The 18,826-nt window shown below is 35.0% G+C and overlaps 1 protein-coding gene across 1 annotated transcript in view; it reads left to right on the forward strand.

Moving 5' to 3' along the window:
• LOC150083315 (protein amalgam-like) overlaps positions 1-18,826 on the forward strand; it is a 237,079-nt gene that overhangs the window by 184,384 nt on the left and 33,869 nt on the right. The window lies entirely within an intron of this gene.

Consider the following 18,826-nt stretch of genomic DNA (forward strand, 5'->3'; position numbering starts at 1 on the left):
CTTGAACTGTGGCTGCTGCTAAATGTGTACCGACCATAAGGCCATTTTCTAAGTCTAATAGACCACGCGTTTTCCCCATTCTGGCTTGATATTAGTTCAGTCGAACAGCCTGTGCAGTCTTTATATTCGACAAAGCAACACGTCATCGCTCTCACATCAGGGTTTTCTTTGCATTTCTTCTGTCTGTGACTTTTTTAATACAAAGGTTCGTATTTTTGCGTGTGTATTAATGCCAAAATAACGTTTTTGTTTCGAAGATGAACTTTTCTAGTTCCTTTTTTTACCAGACAAACCAAATTCGGTATCAGAAGATGTACAACACACAGTTCTCTGCAGATATGTAAAAATTTCTAAAAATAATCCCCCAGATAGAAAAAGCCACGAATTCAAGGCTCATCTCCGTCCCTTCGCGGATCAGAATTAAAAAAATTAGTCTGTAGACTGGATCCAATCGCAACACCAGTGATTGAGTTGTTTATTTTGACACTTGCATTTTAATCAACGCTTGTACAACTTTGATTAAGCACAACTGTTTAATTTAGCAGCTAAAGTCCTCTGAGTTCATTCTCGGTTTTTATTTCTTCTGCCTGCTGATTTGATCGACTCGATTAAGAGTTTGTCTATGATGAATAACGGAATATTGCAATCAGAATATTAATTCTGACTATGTTAAGCACAAAAACAGTAGGCGGCTCAAGGTCACTTACTGGACTTCCAGCTCCTCGTTCACTCCACAGTGTGAGCATGGAGCACGTAGGCTTAGTGAACAGTTGAGCCGACTATCGTTTTCTCCATACTATAGCTATTCACAATTGCAATTTAATTTCATTATCCGTTGAGTATTAGGAGTCACTAACAGACACTCAGTTCCTAATGTTTCACGAAATTCTTAAACTACCCTTTTTACCTCTTATTAAAAGTCGCTTCTAGGGCTAATTTCCTTTTGTTAGTACTTGTCAGGAACGTTTAACACATCGCTGTTAAGACAGTAGTAGAGATCGCTGTCATTCAATATGAATGCTCAGTGGCATGTGGTTATGATCATCGCCCTCCAACACCGGGTGATAAAGGCCTGTATTCGAATTCAATCAAAGATGCAAAGAAGTTTTATCATAGCCTAGTTAATCTGCGCTGCGGGTTGCGTAGTTTTATCTCCGATAAATTGGTTTTTCATTCCGCAAAACGGGACATTGGATACAGAATAAAAGAAATTTACAGATGAATAATAAAGAAAGATTTCAAACTTCATTGTCCACCACTGCAAAGTTGAAACGATGTATTGCTGCGAATTTAGAGCTATTACTAATATCCTTACTGATTTCAACCTCCTCTGCTACTTTTCATTTTTGTCGCAGGCTCTGCTGAAATTAATTAGTAGAATTTGATTGGGGAAATCTATATATACCAGGAAGTATTTTAAATAGTGTTTATATTCAAAATACTTTGAATTTCCTTTTATTATTGTTTATCGTATCGTTCTGTTATTGTAACTGTATATTTTATTTTTTATCCTTTGCTGTACACAGTAAATGGATCAGCGTGGTTATACTTTGAAATGGAATAAAATAAACATACCTCCAAAAGGTAAAAACTTAAATCAGCTGTTTAAAGGAACCTTCATTTTTCTCACTGGATTAACAAAAATGTAGCAAAACTTAGCTTAATTGAACAAAATGGTCTCAGAGTTCTATATTTCCGAGACACCAAACATGATTTATAAATTACAAAACCGTGTGAAGCGACAAAACATTTTTATGTTTAAATGTATGTCATAAAATTATCATTATGTAAAACTAGCTTTACAAATTACAAAAAAAATAGCGTTGTTATAGAGAAATCGCATTTTAGGAGCTGCTGAACTATTTAGAATTGTCCTGGAAGTGCCACAGAATCGTGGATTTGTCGTGTAGTTGAATCTATCAAAATGGAAGTCACTTTAAACAGCTAATTTTGATGTTTTACTTTAAGCAATATGTATTAGTTTCTCTTTTTGGTTTCTTAATTTATGATTAATGTTTATCTCGGAAAAAGTAAGTTTTAAGATAAGTTTGTAGGAGCTTTTTTTATTTTTAGCTGTAGAATATTTTAAATTTGTGCGTGCAATTTTTAAACACCCTGTATAACTACTTATCATTCACTCGAAGGTGTTTTAAGGGCTTTTTCACAACGTGTTTGAGTTAGTCAGTTTTATGTGAGGGTGGCATGGGTTTTCATCCAGCAAACAGCAAATCGACCATAGATCACACGCAATTTATAGACATAATATACGCGGGGCGCTATGGTCTAAGTCACGGATGAGATAAAATACACAAGACAACAACAACTGTTTATGTTCTCCATACGGACTTTGGCTAAGTTAATAAAAATTTATTTTTTGGGATCACAAATTTCACCAGAGTTCTTTGCATGGTTTCTCTGTTTATGCTCTCATATATCCTTTGTATTTTAAAGGCTTCCGTAGCCGAGTTGTCAGGAGCGGGAGTGCAGTAGCACACGCTCTTTAAGTAGACCGGGGTTCAAGCCCCTGGCTGCTAAATACGGTTGATCTGCCAACCCGCACTGGACCAGCGTGGCAGATTATGGTCCATTTCCCTCAGCATGAATTGTTGAGGAGGCTTCCATCCTGCAGTGGGTTGATAATGGCTGCAGTTTTTTTATATCCTTTGTGGAGTATAACAGAATATTGAATCCCTACAAATTTTCTAGGATTTTACGAAGGGAGAAAATGTTTATTAAAGTTGTTATGAATTCTTCCTGGTACTCTTCTACAATTTCTTTGTATTGCTATATATATATATACATATTTTATTTTTGAATATTATGCAGGAACTACCACTGAACCTATACGTGCATATATACTATACCTCCATGTATAATATATACATATATATGCATATACAGCACCCCTGGGAAGTAATGGCTAATATTTTTCATACTTTACATTTTAGTGGCATATTTCGGATAATCCGAGTAAGTTTTCAAAGAATTAATACAAGTAATTGCCAAGCTGAAAAAAAAAATTATCAGATTTTTTCCAGTCACTCCAAGTCACATGACCGTACTCCTGGTGGTGCAGTCAAAAGAACTTCGAGAACTTAGAATTTTTTGTGGATCTGCCAATATCGTGAAGCTTTCACTGGGAACATTTGACTGCTGTAGCAAAACCTATATGGGAAACCCATCAGTGAATCCGCAACAAGAACGTGCCTTTATTCTTCACTCCCACCGGCAAGACTCTGTTGCTGATATCGTCCCTGAAGCAGAAAAGCCAAAGAGAGATTTAATATCATCTCTATCGACTTGGCTACAGTTTAGCAGCACGTAAGAGGCCCCTTCCTGTCAGTAGAAATAACACGCATCAAAACCTTTGATTGGAAGACACGCCTGACAAGGCCCTCCCATAGTGGAGGCATATGCTTTAGAGATTGAGAAGTCCACTGCTGTATGTCGCTCCTGGGTTTCCAGTATAGCTCACGATGATATTTTAGCACAAGGTTATCGAAAGAAAAAAAAAAACTCTCAGTGTTACATTTACAGTGGGAGTTAGACGTTAAAATTTTCAGTGGTGAAAGGAAGTTATCAAAGATGTGGTTTCTGTCTTGAAATTCAAAGGCAGAAATGCCTCATTTCATTGCACATCGAAAAAGAATACTTCGATTTAATCTTTGAGAATGTTTTAGCCGCATCCCTTCACACCTATAAACTAATTAAATATTATACGTGGAAAAGCAGGCTTTATTAAATATTCCACGAAATAATAAATGCGCACTATCTCAGTGATAACAAGCTTTTTATTTAATTTCAGCTTAATTTAACTACGAAGGATAATATTACAAACACCGTGATGAATGACTAAAAGTGACTGAAACTGATTGCACTCAATGTTCAGGAGTAGTTCGCCCTACCAAGTAATTAATCGAATGTGTCTGTTCAGTGAAATATGATAACTCGTTGATAATCAATGGCTAAACACTTTCGCATTTTAATATATTGGTTAGAGATTATATTACTAATAAAGGTCTCTGCATTTGATGCTACAAACATGCCAATCTGGTTCTGGCGTTTTTAGCGTTAAAAATATGTTATAATTGCTTTGTCTTACACTACTTGAGAAATCAAATAAGTGGCGTTGGGCAGCCTGTTATTTTATCCCTGCTGTAATCATAGATGGAGTTTTAAGCGAAACTGAATCGAGTATGGCGCCTGGAAAAGGGAAAATTACAATGTTTTCTTTATTTTAAAATTCAATTTAAATTTATGCCCGTTTTTTTTTTTAGTTTTATGCAGTGTATTGGGATAAACATATAATAGCCTCCAGGTCTCCACTTATTATGGGATTATCTTTTATTTTTCCAGGTCATATTAGTTGAGTGATGAAATACAGTACAGAATTTTAATATCATTCTCAATAATGGTAAAAATGGCTTTAAAAATTACTCAAATTTTGTAAATGTTCACCATTTGAAGGGAAAATGATCCTCTCCCCCTCGTGCTTTCCTCTTTCGTCCATAATGATAAGTAGCTTTATCATTATTCATTCGGGAGTGGCTGTGATTAATAAATAAAACACTGCAATCAAAGGAACGTCGACAATTCATATTAGAAATTTCCCACTTGTAAGCTCAGAAGCCACCAGACTGTGTAACATTTATGAATTATCTTTGAACACAAGTGTTCTTCCTCTTACTGGAAGTTAATGCCTGAACCGGAAATACTTAACGCAATGTGAATATCCTTCGATAAAAGCCTTAAATTATAACGAAATCACCTGTTGTTGATGCAACAGGGTGCTCTTCTTGGCATCGCATATTAGAACTCCAGCGAAGCTCCCTTGCGATAATTGTGCATATTGTTAATGTAAGTCAACATCAATAATAAACATTACTTTCATATTACAAGGGGATGTTTACAAAGTTGACAGCAGAATTATCTAATCTAGTAAGGTATTCCAGAGACTTTTACCAGAAGATTAGCCAGCGAAGCGTACTATACATGTGGTCTTTACACATCAACAAACATCGTTAAGTAAACACGAGCTGTAATTAGGCTCTAACATAATGAGCGCATTTCCTCCGCCTTACTTCCCAAATGAACTCATGGAAAACAAACCACGTTCTCTACAAAGGATTAGGTACCCTTGCTCAATACACGAACGCCATTCAACTCTTATCGTAGGCAGCTCTTACAAGTAGTGTGCTTGTTAGTCTAATTCTCTTACACTTCGTGAAGATTTTAATTAGCGCAAAAAGAAAATTTCTGTTGAAGTTCACCAAAAATCCTTGGACTGAAAATTAATACACGAACCACTCAAAAACTCCATTCTTAAATTTAAGATATCAGTTATGGTTCGTTCTAGGTACTTATGTGATGAAAGCAACTGAAAAATGTCCGTTGTTTATCGATCTCTGACCTTAATGTGTATTGTTTAATATTGCATATTAATATCCTGTTTGTAATAAAGGTTTTGGTTTTTAATTTCTCAAGAGTTCAGATGAGGAAAGTTAATTGAGGAGAAGAAAAATGGTTTGATGCAGGAAAAATCTGAAAACAAATTGCTGCCATATCGTTATCTATGTGTCAGGTGAATATTTCATTCATTTGTTTCGTTTCTAATCCTCTTAATAAGCGAAAGAAAATTTGAAAAGGGTGACATCAAAGTTCTAGTAATTGTCCCAATGTATCAAGGTTTAATCCACAGAGAAACTGGTCTGAGTTTGAAATCGTTTATTTTTAATATTCGAGAGGACCCACAGGAGCAGATCAACTTAAAAATGTGTTGTTCATAGAAGCCACGAACTCATACATACCATTAAGGAAATATTGCAGGAGAACGCCGAAATGGATGACTGCGGAGCTGGCTGGTCAAATAGAGCAGAAAGAGATAGCGTGGGACAGTTACAGAGCGATAAAAAGTACTGAAGCCTATCAGGTACAATTTGATTTGTAATAGTACCAGAGATTAAGGTCAGGAAGGCTAAGGCTGCCTATGAGGAAGCATTGGCTAAGAAAACAAAGAACGGGGACAAGGAATTTTCATGTATGTGAATACAACAAAGAAGAATGCTAAATCAGATCGGACCGTTGTGTACTGGGTGTGGGAAAGTCTTAGATAACCCAGCTGATGTTGCGGATGAATTGAATCGGTACTGTACTTTGCCTCTGTCTTTACTTAGCAAAGACCCTTCATGCTGAGAAGAGGCTGTGCAAATGAGGCTGAGCCATATGAAATTAGTGATGTTGTAATTATAGATGACTGTTTATTAGAAAAACTTCTGAGCATAAAGCCAAGTAAGGCTCCCCGAGTTGATAGCATATACCTTGCAGTTTTGAGGGAGAGCACGAGGAAATGTATTGAACCATTTGAGGTTAATTATGAGGGAATCAGGACTCGGGGGAGATTTATTTGGATTGTAGAAGTGCCAATGTATTGCCAGTACATAAAATGGTTCTAAGAGTGAAGTCGGTAACTACAGACAGGTTAGTTTGACTTCAGTGGTAAGAAAAATCTTAGAGGCAATGATTAAGAGTCCAATTCAGAAATATTTAGATAGATATGGCATTCTGAAGGACACACAACGTGGTTTTGTAAAGGGTAAACCATGATTAACTAATTTATTAGGCTATTTTATCATAACAGCTTATGAGTTGGATTTAGGGAACAATTTCGACAAAGTTTATTTGAATTTTAGCAAAGCATTTGACTCGGTCCCTCATGAGAGGTTACTGTATAAGCTTGATTTAAGAGGTTACTGTATTAAGTCCATCTTAGAATCTTATAAGATAAGATTCTAAGATGGACTGCTGGGTGGCTGAAGGGTAGAAGGCCGAGGGTTGTGATCAATGGATATTCTTCAAATTGGTGTTACGTCAGGACTGGGGTCCCTCAAGGATCGTTTCTTGGACCACTGTTGTTTCTCATTTTCATTCTCTCCCTCTCTCTGGCTTAGGCTACATTTTGTGACCAGAAGTGTTTAGGATAGAAAAACGCGTTTTATATAAAGAGACGTTATAGAGTTATTAATTTTTACTCTGTGCTTTTGCACTGTCCCCACAATAATTGTGTATTCAAAAATAACCGAATTATATTCACATTAAAATATAACGTAAGTTCTAGATCTCTATATCTGAAATTATGTCGTATTTTAAACCTATGTGATATTGTCTATGTGATTGTATAGAGATACAGCGAATTTGCCAAACATTGGCTTTGACCGCCTAGTACAATAAATATAAAAAACCTGTGCCAGCAACGACCAAAATAATGATTATCAGAGTATAAAACATAATGGTTAGGTGCTTTCATAGTTTCGGGGATTACATTGAGAAATACTGTTTTTTAATCATGAAAATGAGTTCAAATTAATAATGGAAAATGGTATAAAAGGGCATAATAAGTTCAAGAAAATTGTTCACACATTTGACCAGCTACCATTTCCGCATATTCTCAGTGGTATTGAGAGAAATTTGAAATTCTGTGTTATAGTTTCGTTGAGGTCTCCCATGGCTTCTCATTAACTTGCGTGTACGGAATACAGAAACGAGCCAAAACTACTCTACAAGTACGCTGTCAGCAGGTGGGCACATCATAAGATTGATTATAATCAACCCTAGCTATTCGGACGACACATACCGAATTACTCGGTTCAAAACTTGAGAGAAGTTCTACATGTGTATATTTGAAATTATGTTGTATTTTAATTTGGATGTAACTTGTTACATAGTTAATGCAGTTCACCTCTCTCTGGATATGGTTCCTAAATCTCTAGATGTGCTCTTTAAGCATGGGAAGAGTTGCAATCAACACTCGAAATCTGCAACAGGCAGTACTGAGAGGATTACTTTAGACTCCTTTCACGCGTATCTTAATAGCTTCCAATCCTTCCCTAAAACAAGAAGGCCATTCACAGGTCAGAGAACGTGACATCTCACCCTCTCCGTACTGCAGCGTTTCGTGAGTTTGTTTCCCGTCCTTGAAGTATAGATTGAAGTTGATGCGTGTAAATCCTCCTGGCTTATTAAAGTTTGTGACAAAGGACACAGATGGCCTGTGCGGCATCTCCCTCGCTTTGACGTGTCTGCTTATGTCACAACATTGTGATTTGATGAAGGAACATGGTATGAATAGGCGGACTAATTAAGCGCACTCCTTCTAATCAGTTTTCGAACTTCATAGTCACGGCCGTACATAGCAAACACAAGCTTGGAAACCAAAGTAGTGGATTACCAGCAGTGTTTAGAAACCTAAAAGAATATGTTGAATAGAATGACATCGTTTCTCTGAATAGCATCAATGGAAACCGGCGGATTTAAAATTAGATTGGAGGAATTTACACTTCTATTGGGATTAAAACAACAGAATCTATCACCACTGTTGAAACCTTTTAGAGATATGATGGACGTTGAAATCCCGGAACAAACTAGATAGAGTACCAATCAAGAAGTTTTATTTCCCATGATAACCTTTGAGTTGTTTAATACAGAACGAAATGTTAATTTATTGCTCACGCCTTTAACGATTTTGTGGTCAAGCTATGCATAGATTGGATAAATTTAGTAAGAGTCTCTACCGGTAGATGGCGATGTGGAACTAGTCTTCGTGATACTTCAACTTCATTATAAAATAATATTTAGCAGAAGGAAACGTCAGGAATTATAGGATAAATTCATTTTTCATTAAGGCAGTTATTAATTGCCTAAATTTCGAAAAATGTGCGCTCCTTTTGCAGTCATAAGCTAAGAGAGAAAAATATATGGAAACAGCGGTTAGTCTATCAATCACTCGACGTCACTCATAAAATAACGATTAGATCACATGTCAGACTGTTTAAACAAAACTGGCACGTCAGCTTTTATCTGTGTGACGTCACCTAATAGCCTTTTTATCAGTGCTGAAAGGACAGATATAATAGATTGTAGTTGATACTTCAAGCAAAGTTTTCAAGCTTGTTTCAACTTCACTACTTTTAAACGTCAGCAATTTCAAAATTACCAGCCACTCTACTTTGATCAGATCTTAATTTTTCTTTCTTGAATTATTAAAAAAAGAAAAAGAAATAGCCGTCTAAGGAATTTCGCACTAAATTGGAAAGTTAGCAGCATAAAATAAAAAAAAAAAACAAGATTTCTAGTTTATTTTTATTTTATCAATAATACCTGAAAATTATATTTATATTTTAAAAATTATGAATTTGTTGAATTTAATTGCTAAGAAAAATCAGTTTTCTTTAATAAACACCTTTATTATGCTAACATTAATTATATCAAAGATGCGCATTAGTAATTTTTAAATCTGAAGCAAATATTGTTCAGCTTTGTGATTTTCACGAGTTATAAATTCTTCTTAAAGAATATTCATACATGTGAATTTTAATTTAACGCTGTCTGGTTATCCACAAGATTCGAACTGAATGGCATTACTCAAAACATATTTCAATTTATACAGATTTAAATGGGAGACCAAGGATCTTAAACACTTCCCGGGGACCAATAAAATATACATTGAAAATCTATTGCCAATCTAAATTATCCTTAAGTGATGCTCTAATATCTAACGGTGATATAGGTCTGTGTGGAAGGCAGTAGAATTGCAATCGATCCTAAAACCTTCCCGGGGACTAACAGAACATACCCTGAAAATTTGGCGTCAGTCTGCATGGAAGGGATTCTCGAGAAGGGAAAGCTCGAATAGACTAAATTTATTTTTAGTTCCAATTTAAGAGTCGGCCCCCAAGCTGCTCCCCATTGACAAATTTCAATAAATAAGAGCAGCTCTGATCCTTTTCAAATTTTAACACTTATTTAGGACATGCGACTGGCCTATCAAGTATCATGTCAATAGGTAACCCATGTACCTTGAAGAACTGTGATACAATCTCATCTCACAGCTCTCTATAATGTCAACATCGCGAGATCAGGTTTTGGTAAACACTTTGTGAGAACAGTGTAGAAGTTTTTAACACCCGGAGGTACGTTAGCCGATTCGAACTCACCTGAAATGTAGCGTAATGCATATGTTACCCACGTTGTATATATTTCTAGATAATAGTATTCTTAAGGTATTTTTAATGATGCTGAGTTCGTGATTTTTACTATATTCTTATTTTATCTTATTCTTATTTATGATATAGTCCTTCTATAGTAGTTGGGAATATTATATATATATATTAACAAAAACTATACCTGTTCGTTATATGCCTTTATTATTTAAGAATGTATTCGGTAATTTTAAAAGTGATCATTATTTGTGAAGTTCAGTTTGGCTCTCATAATTAGTTATGGCATTACGACGAGGTCTGTGTGCGGTTGTTTTGTACAGTATATCCAAGTATTTATTTTTATTATATTCAGTATAACTTCGATTTAACCGAAAATGTTGGGATAAGTCATTGAGGCTGTCAGTGAAATTATTCTTGTAGGAATGAAATCCTCTATTCCACACTCCATCTTAAAATCTCTTCCTTTATCTGAACCTTGGTCTTCCAATAAATGTGCTAAGGCTGTTCAAGAGAAGAATGTTGCATATCGTAAATTGGCTTGTATCCAAATCTCCATATTTTTTCTACCTACACCAAAGCTCGCAACAATCGTAAAGCAGTTAGTAATCAGTCCAAACTAGATTCGAACAAGCTAAGAGTACAAAACTTACTTCTTGTCCAAATAGTAGTCGAGCATTCTGGCCTCTTGCCAAAGCTATTGGCCGTAGCTTTTTCTCATCTCTATTCCCAATTCTGTCAAAACCAGATGGTTCTATTGCCACTTCAGCAAAGATAAAGCTGACTTGCTAGCATCCTACTTTTCTTCTAACTCGTATATTGATGATCATGGTAAATTACCACCTACCAGTCCCGGTACACTCCATTCATTGATTCCTGAGGTCTTCCATCACAAGGATGTCAGAAGGATGTTTGAACAATCTTGATGATAAGAAAGCTCCAGGTTCTGATGGCATTTCTCCACTTGTTCTCTAATCCGCGCTCCTGAGCTTACTCCTGTTCTATGTCGCCTTTTTTCACTTTCCTATTCCAGATGTGAACACATTAATCTATAGATTAGATATACCTTGGAACGACCATTAAGGTGTTTTGGGTAGATTGTCGGAGTGGAGAGAAATCATTGACACTGTCAGTGGAGGCCTGTGGAAACGGTTGGCGAGTTCCATCGAGTGGTGAATTAAAACACATTAAGTCTGCTGGCGAATGAGTTTGGAGGAATAATGCTTTGATTGCAGTAAATTATAATCAGTAAAGCAGGAATCGGAAATTTGAAAGTAAAATATATACTTTAAATTTCCGATTGAAAGGTTCAGGGGATTTACAAATAAGAAAATTTAAATACACCCCTTTCAATAATAGTAAACATATATTTTTAAGTGAACTGTGTTCAATAATACCAGTCATTCATTGGGGATTTTAATTATTCAGAAGAATAGTTATGCATGATAATGAATAATATACTAATAAATACTTTTATGATTGTCAATTGTAATAACAGCAATTGTTATGTAATGTTTTTCTTAGTATTTAAATAATTTAATTTTAAAAAAAGTTATCGCTTGATCGCTGAAAGTTTTAGAAACTTCTACCCTACCGCAACCAGCATTTCCATTCATTTCTATTTCAATAATTTTGGGGATTTTACTCTTCTAGAAAACTATTAAGAAGTCATTTTTCTTATTAAATGTTAATGCGAATATTATTGGTACTGGACAAAAAAAAAAACTGACATGGTATTAATGGATTAATTAAAGTTCTAAAAAAACAATAATAAATTAGTTAGTTTAAAATCGCCGTTTATTATAACAAGACGTAAAAAAACACAACTTAATTTTTTGTTTAAAAAACATTTCCTGTACTCATAACATTATTTTTTAAAAGCTTACGGCGGATTACAATTTTTATGGCTTCAGAAATATCAAGCGCAGCATAAAAGGAAGTTTTTATCTTTATGAAATCTGGATAGAAAGCATTCCAGTCACGTAAGCTTCAGAAAAGAATCTCCTGATCCTAGTTTATCACCGCGACAGGTTTAATGCTTATTTACTTCAATTTTGCCGTACAGTCTAGTGGATATTATAGTCTTAAAACGCTATAGAATCTTTTAAATGCCAGCAGTGAAAGGTTCTATTCAGGAGAGAGAGAGAATAAAACTGCCTATTAATATTAGGTGCTCACAAGGAGTAACAGACAGTATTAAAACCAACTTCTCCATGCAATTTTATACTGGTAACTATGAAACCCAGTATAGGGATAACAGTAGTGAAGCTTTCTTAACTAATGCGAGTAGGCTAATATAAAAGTGATTTAACTTAATTATTCGTTTAATAATTTGTCCTCATCCGAGGAGTTGATAACTTAGCTATCTAGGAATGCACATAAATAATTCAGGAATAGCTGAAGAATAAGTAGAATAGGTGGTATTAAAAGCTAGTAGAATATTGTCGGTGGTTGATTAATACAACTTGGAACAATAGAAGTATTAATCAGGATGTCAAAGTCAAAATATATAAAACTACATTAAGAACTGTGATAAATAATGCAGCTGAGCCAAGAGATGCATTGACAAAATTAAACAAATAAACGAAACCATAGAGATGAACACTAAGTTAAATAACTAGTAGAACATTAGGAGATAAAGTTAAAAGTGTGGAAATCACAATGTAAAATACAACCTGTTAATGAGTAGATATATAATAATAAAAAAAAAAGAATGGAGAATGACTTCGTGTCCCTGTGGTTCTCCAGTTTTTAATTAAAAAAAACAGGAGACCCATAGGGACAGGAAGTTTAAGAAGACCTAGAGAATGGGAAGATGATCTATCCTAAATCCTAGCTATTAAATTAGCAATTAAATCATACATCCCAGGTGAAGAATAATCCCCACAAGAAACGGAAGAAAACCAATCTACCTGAAGACTGCACTGCCTTCTTTCGTGCAAGGGCTCTTCTTTAACAGAGCTAAATATATAGTTGTTAATATCCACCCGTAGAAGATTCCATAAATAGGTAGAGTATCTCATTCTAAAATCAATTTTCAATTTTACTTCCCTCGTGCGTGGCACAGTTGGCAGAATCGCCTTCCTCCCCATACCGGGTGAAAAGACCCGAGTTCGAGTCCCGTCGATGACGTGAGGAATGTTTATGGATCTTTTTCACAACGCGGCTGAGTTGATCGGTCTCTCGATGAGGGTACCTTGGTTTTTTTCTCCCCAAAACTCGGGTTTTTCGTCCAGAAAACAGAAAATTGACCACAGAACACACGCAATTTACATACAGTATACACGGAGCAATATGGCATTAGTCGCTGAAGTTCCTAAACCCTACTACTACTACAGCACTACACTGCTAGATTAACAGTATATTACAATATTTAAAGTCTTTTAATATGACATATATGACGTTATAAATACCCTGTAATATTCTATCTATATACGATTACCAAAATTAGAAAACGAAACCTTCAACACCATTAATAACGCCAAAATACCATAAGCGAACTGAAAAATGTATTCTAAGCAGAATGATGCATTAATAATATTTTTTGCTCGTACCTCGGTCAAGAGTTGAGTATTTATCAATACCAGAAAGCCAGTGAAAAGAGTGGTGTGTGAAAATGAATATGCGTTCAAAAATTTAAATATTGAAATATGAATAAATTAATTTTACGAGGGGGGCCAGTGAATTCGATTATGAACCGTTTCTGACATCCGGCATTACCAGCTTAAGTGCGTAAGACAAAATTATGACACCAACCACTGATTTCGCGATATTCTTAAATTTTGGAAATGCATGGGACTGAACACGACTAAAGTTTTCATAGCACAGTTATTTAAAAAGTTTATTTGACAAAGATTTATTTATTAAGAGAACCCATAGAAAAATTCAGCATTGCTTAGTGGTTTCTCCACTTGTCACTCTTTTGTAAAGGTCTGGGTTCGAATCCCGTTGGAGACTGAAGAATTCTTAAAGGCCTCTTTATTCTGAGCTATATTAGCTGATCTTAGCGGAGAGAACAGGTTTTCCACCGGAGTTATTCCGTGATGTTCAGCTTGTACAGTATCGGTCATGAATTTGCCTTTCAAGATGCACATCGGATTATATTTAAAGGGTTGATTCAAGCAAAAAAGTAACCTGGGAGAATGTTAATATTGAACGAAGACAGGGATCTAACTAAATTTAAATAGTTTTTCACTTTCTAAATAAGTCGTGGAGTCATTTCTTTATTTGTTAAACATCAATTTTCTTTTAGAAAACTTGGATCATATTGAATCTCTGTATTAAAGGAAAGCATCTGTCCAATGTCATATTTCTCAGCCTCTGCTGAAATGTAGTTCAATTGTTTTTGTCGTATTAGATCAAAATCTAGTACCTGTATTGATACCATATTTTGATCTTTATCGTACATTGCTGCGCTTTTGAGGCTGTAAATTACTTTCTCACGAATCATATTATTTCTTATATTCAGAAGTTGTCTGTTAGCTTCGGGTACTTTCCCTCAGTTACTTTGGTCAGTTCGTAATCTTCATTGCAGCGCGTAAGATTGCGAAATATAATTGGTCACGTCATAGCCATTAAACCAAATGAGATATAAACCGCAATTTATGGAAGGGATAAGCATCATATACAAAGGAAATTAACTGCTTTGGCTTGTCCCCTGTAATGGTACGCAGCATTTAGCCTGTTTTCGAACTCAAAAGGGAAACATACGAACAGCTTTCAGTGACACCTTTGATTGCAGTAGAGGGTATGGTATGAGTTACCTGGATTAAGCTCACAATTTTCAAGTATAAATATAGAAGTTGATATCTCTTATGAATGACAAGGAATTGCATTTTCCATCGAGCACCACTTTGGGAAGAGGTGAAGTCTCCAAGTTGGCGGTAGGCAACATTAAGACCAAATAAGAAACAATAGTGAAAACGTTGAGTATGGAAGGCAAAGAAAATATGTTGGCGTAGTGGCAGGAAAATTGCCCAGTAAGATTCTGTGGTGCATCGATGAAACCTCGTCAGCTGATATCTTAATCACAAGAAATCAAATGCTTGAGATCGCATTGTTATGTATTGGAGTTCTTCATTTGTGCATAGAGGAAGAAAACCATACATAAGAAACTATACAGACGTTCCAGGATTTTACTGGCCTACTACCGTGCTAGGTTTGCTATTACGTTCATGTACGGTTTCCGATGACATGAATGTTTCTGCATCATATTTAAATACTGTAATCGGGCTGTATATTTAGCATGATCATCAGCAGTTTGTAATTGGTGAAAAATTTAGTTGTTTAGTTGATTCTCTGAAAACAAAAATTTACCAATCTTTATTCTCTTATCATCTATTTATTTTCAGTTTCTCCATGTTAAAAACACTTGCGTTCTTTTTCTTGTAAAGTCCTTACCATTTTTTGCCATTATTAGAATACTTCCTCTAGAGCAAAGAAAGTATTTTAGCAAACTGTGAATCTTAAGATTCTTTAAAAATGCATGTAAAGAAAAAAAAAATCGCCCAAACTTTTAAAGACTCTCATTTTTCTGTGTTCCGAAACTGCTAATTTTCACGATATCCGACTTAGAACTAAGAGACGAGGATTAAGTTATCGTTTGTAATGATTATTTTAAACTGACAAGTCACTCAGCACCCTCCCGACAGGTAGGCCGACAGTGATTGATAGTTATTTGTGTAGTTTTATGCATGAATAATGCATGCATGGTTTAGGCGAATTCCTTGAGGACTTTGGAAAAGTGATGGATAGTTTACTACTGAGAGGGCGGATGTCGTTTCGATATATTACGTGTATATACTTCTTATTCATTCTGTCTGGCGATACTCTGATTTATTTGGAAACTCAGCACGTGCATATTTAATAGGCGCAAGGTAAACTTGGCGTTCTCCCTCTCAGTTTGGTTCGTAAGCCACCAGTTTTAATTTCACTGGTCCAAGCATATTTATAACGCCCAATTCATTAGCTTCTTATCCTGTTCAGCTACTTTGTTGTTTAGAGTGAGAGGAATTTATAAAACATAAGGTATTATCATTAAATCCAGTATAATGTTCGCGTGTTCCTACGAGAATTTCGGTTAAAATATCAATTTTAAACAAATAAATAAACTCATTTAGGTTAAATTTCCTTCTTACACTAATTAAATGGTAATTTATTTATTTTTGATAGCAATTAAAATACAGATAGGAAGTGAAATTTTAAATTTTGTTTTACATTTTGTATTATGGCCTATTTCATTTGGCTTGCCTTTAGTGGTCCTGTGAAGTGCAACTTCCACATTGTCAAAAATACAAGCTTGTATTCCGGATGCCGGAAAGTTTTACCCCTTGAAAGGTAGCTTCCCGGTGTTCATATATGCTAGCAGGTGAAACACGGAAGTTAGAATTATTTCTCTCTCAAATTTTGATTCAAATTTTGATTTTATTTCTTTGCTTATGTGATCGTAAGTCAAAGATATTTATCTGCAGAAATTTGTAGATAATTGTGTCCAGGTGTAGGGTACGAATTGTTAAATTGTTCTAAGATTTCGTTCTCAAGTTATGTCTTAAACTCGCAGGGGTATATTTAATTTTAGGAGAGATCAGTCTTTCGGGTTTTGACACGTTTCTTGATACTGATACCCACGTTATATTTCAAGTTTACTTAAAGGCTCAATGTTCTTTCTGACTCTTATGTTGATGAATAACAAGCGACGTTATTTAATATTGATATATAATAATTTGTGAACATAAAAATAGCAAGGAAACTGAGGAGAGTCAAAAGTTTGCGGTTTGATGCACGTGAGCAATCTGTGTATTCATTTATCTGAAATTTATCGTCATATTCCATTGCTTTCAAAACTTTACCTCTTTTTTTGTATTAATTTATGTCAGGTAAAGTTCTTATAACTAAGAATCTTGTCTTACATAATTAATACCACTGCCTCAGGGCAAAAAAGGTGAGGAGTTTGTAGTACTGAAGCCTGCTAACCTTCATTAATATCAGCTTTGGCTACCCCTTGTAGAATTCTAAAAAAATCGGGTTTTTTTTTTTATCCATAGTGTCTTATTGTTTTTTTAAAATATAAACGGATTTTATATCAAAGCAAAGAATAGATACTGATAATTCTTAAAATTAGAAGCAATGTACCATTCCATTTCTAAAATAAGAGCTGCTTATTTTGAAAGTCATAAAAGAGGAAAGGGGAGTGAAAATATCATATTTCCTAAAACCATAATTAAAATTAGATGACATCATTTACTCACACAACAACAATATCGTTTTAAAAGAAGCCTAAGAAAACTACTTTTAATTGGATAAAAACTGTTTAGTAGTCAGCGTAGAAGCCAGAAGTCGGTCAATTGATGTTAATGTAAGAAGGCATAGACGTTCCAAAAAAGAGCACTTAATTAGTGAAAACTGAGAAATCCTGCATCTTTAACACTTACATGGTGGTTATGCATGTTAATTGCCCCTGCGAGTGAGTTTATATAATTCAAGCATTCTTAGAAGTTTCTTATAATTATACCGGCTCTGCTTACTCTTCCATTGATAATTATGGGTTTATAAAACACGCGCTTCTGATCCAGGATTTTTTGAATGAAAAAAAAAAGAAACGAAAAACAGCGCGAGCGATATTCCTAATCTGAAATTTAAGACCCGAATGTTTTTTTTTTTCTGTAATGCATCTTAAACATCCTTATTTAGAAGAAAATTATCGTATCTTTTTAACGGTCCTGTTGCTGACAGAAGGGGGAATTTAAAATGATAATTATCAGAAAGAATAGCGAATGCCAGGAATATAATATATTGGCTGAAATAAAACCAGAAAAAAAGACTTTTTAATTGTATTCATTTTAATATACACGTGTACGATGCGGTTATTAATTTGTTTAACAAACATTTCAGTAAAACTGTTAATTTGAGCAAAATAAACACGATCTGCAATTTAGCAGCACAGCGCATGAGCAGCGAGCTTTGTTCGTACGGACATTTCAAGGTCGAAGACCTTTTTTATCTGTTTTCGTTGCAAAATAAAGTGTAGCAGCGGATTCTTTTTAAGATTCCTGCCCTGAAAATGTATTGCATTTTTGCGATATGCATTAATAATGCATGAGTGGCTGCGTCTTATTTTTTTTAACTCCCACTTTGAGTTGACATTTTCTTTACCAATTTGTTATCGGAACAAATTTTTAATATCCATCACTGCAAAAACGAGAATATGCTCTTTGCACCAAATGCTTTTAATATTCGCATCTCATTTATGTGCAATGTACGAAATGGGTGTTAAATGGTAGTTTCTCTTTGAATGAAAGGGCATCGGCATGGGGATGGTTTGGAACTATCACGGGTTATCAAGAGTAATCGGTATTCTTGACAGGGTGATATATATTCCCTATAATATTCCAAAATCGGTATGTTTTAGACGAAAATCAATCGCTTCAGTTAAGTTGAACAGTAATGGAAACACTTATCTCGGCAATTGTTTTAGACAGCCGTGATAACTTCCTCCGACACAAAAGCGAACTTTCAGGATGGATAGGTTAACGGAAGAGACGCTTTAATCTCTGATATTTTATCATGGAAAGGTGCATTATGCTATCAGACAGTAATGACAGTCCCCTCTTTTGCAATGGTTCTAAACTGTCGGTTTACTTCCGATGCATTGCTCGGCTGTCTCCTTATTTGTAAATATCTTAAACGAAAGCGAGAATGTACGAAATCAGTACGACGTTATTTTTGCTGAATTTCCTCATCTGACACTGTTCGTAATATATATTTTTAATTTAATAATTACTTATCAAATTCTGACTCTGCGTTACCACCTTTATTAAATCGCTAGAACGTTGAAT

This window comes from Mastigoproctus giganteus, chromosome 7, assembly GCF_048544385.1.
Source record: "Mastigoproctus giganteus isolate SK-2022 chromosome 7, ASM4854438v1, whole genome shotgun sequence".
Taxonomy (NCBI): domain Eukaryota; kingdom Metazoa; phylum Arthropoda; class Arachnida; order Uropygi; family Thelyphonidae; genus Mastigoproctus; species Mastigoproctus giganteus.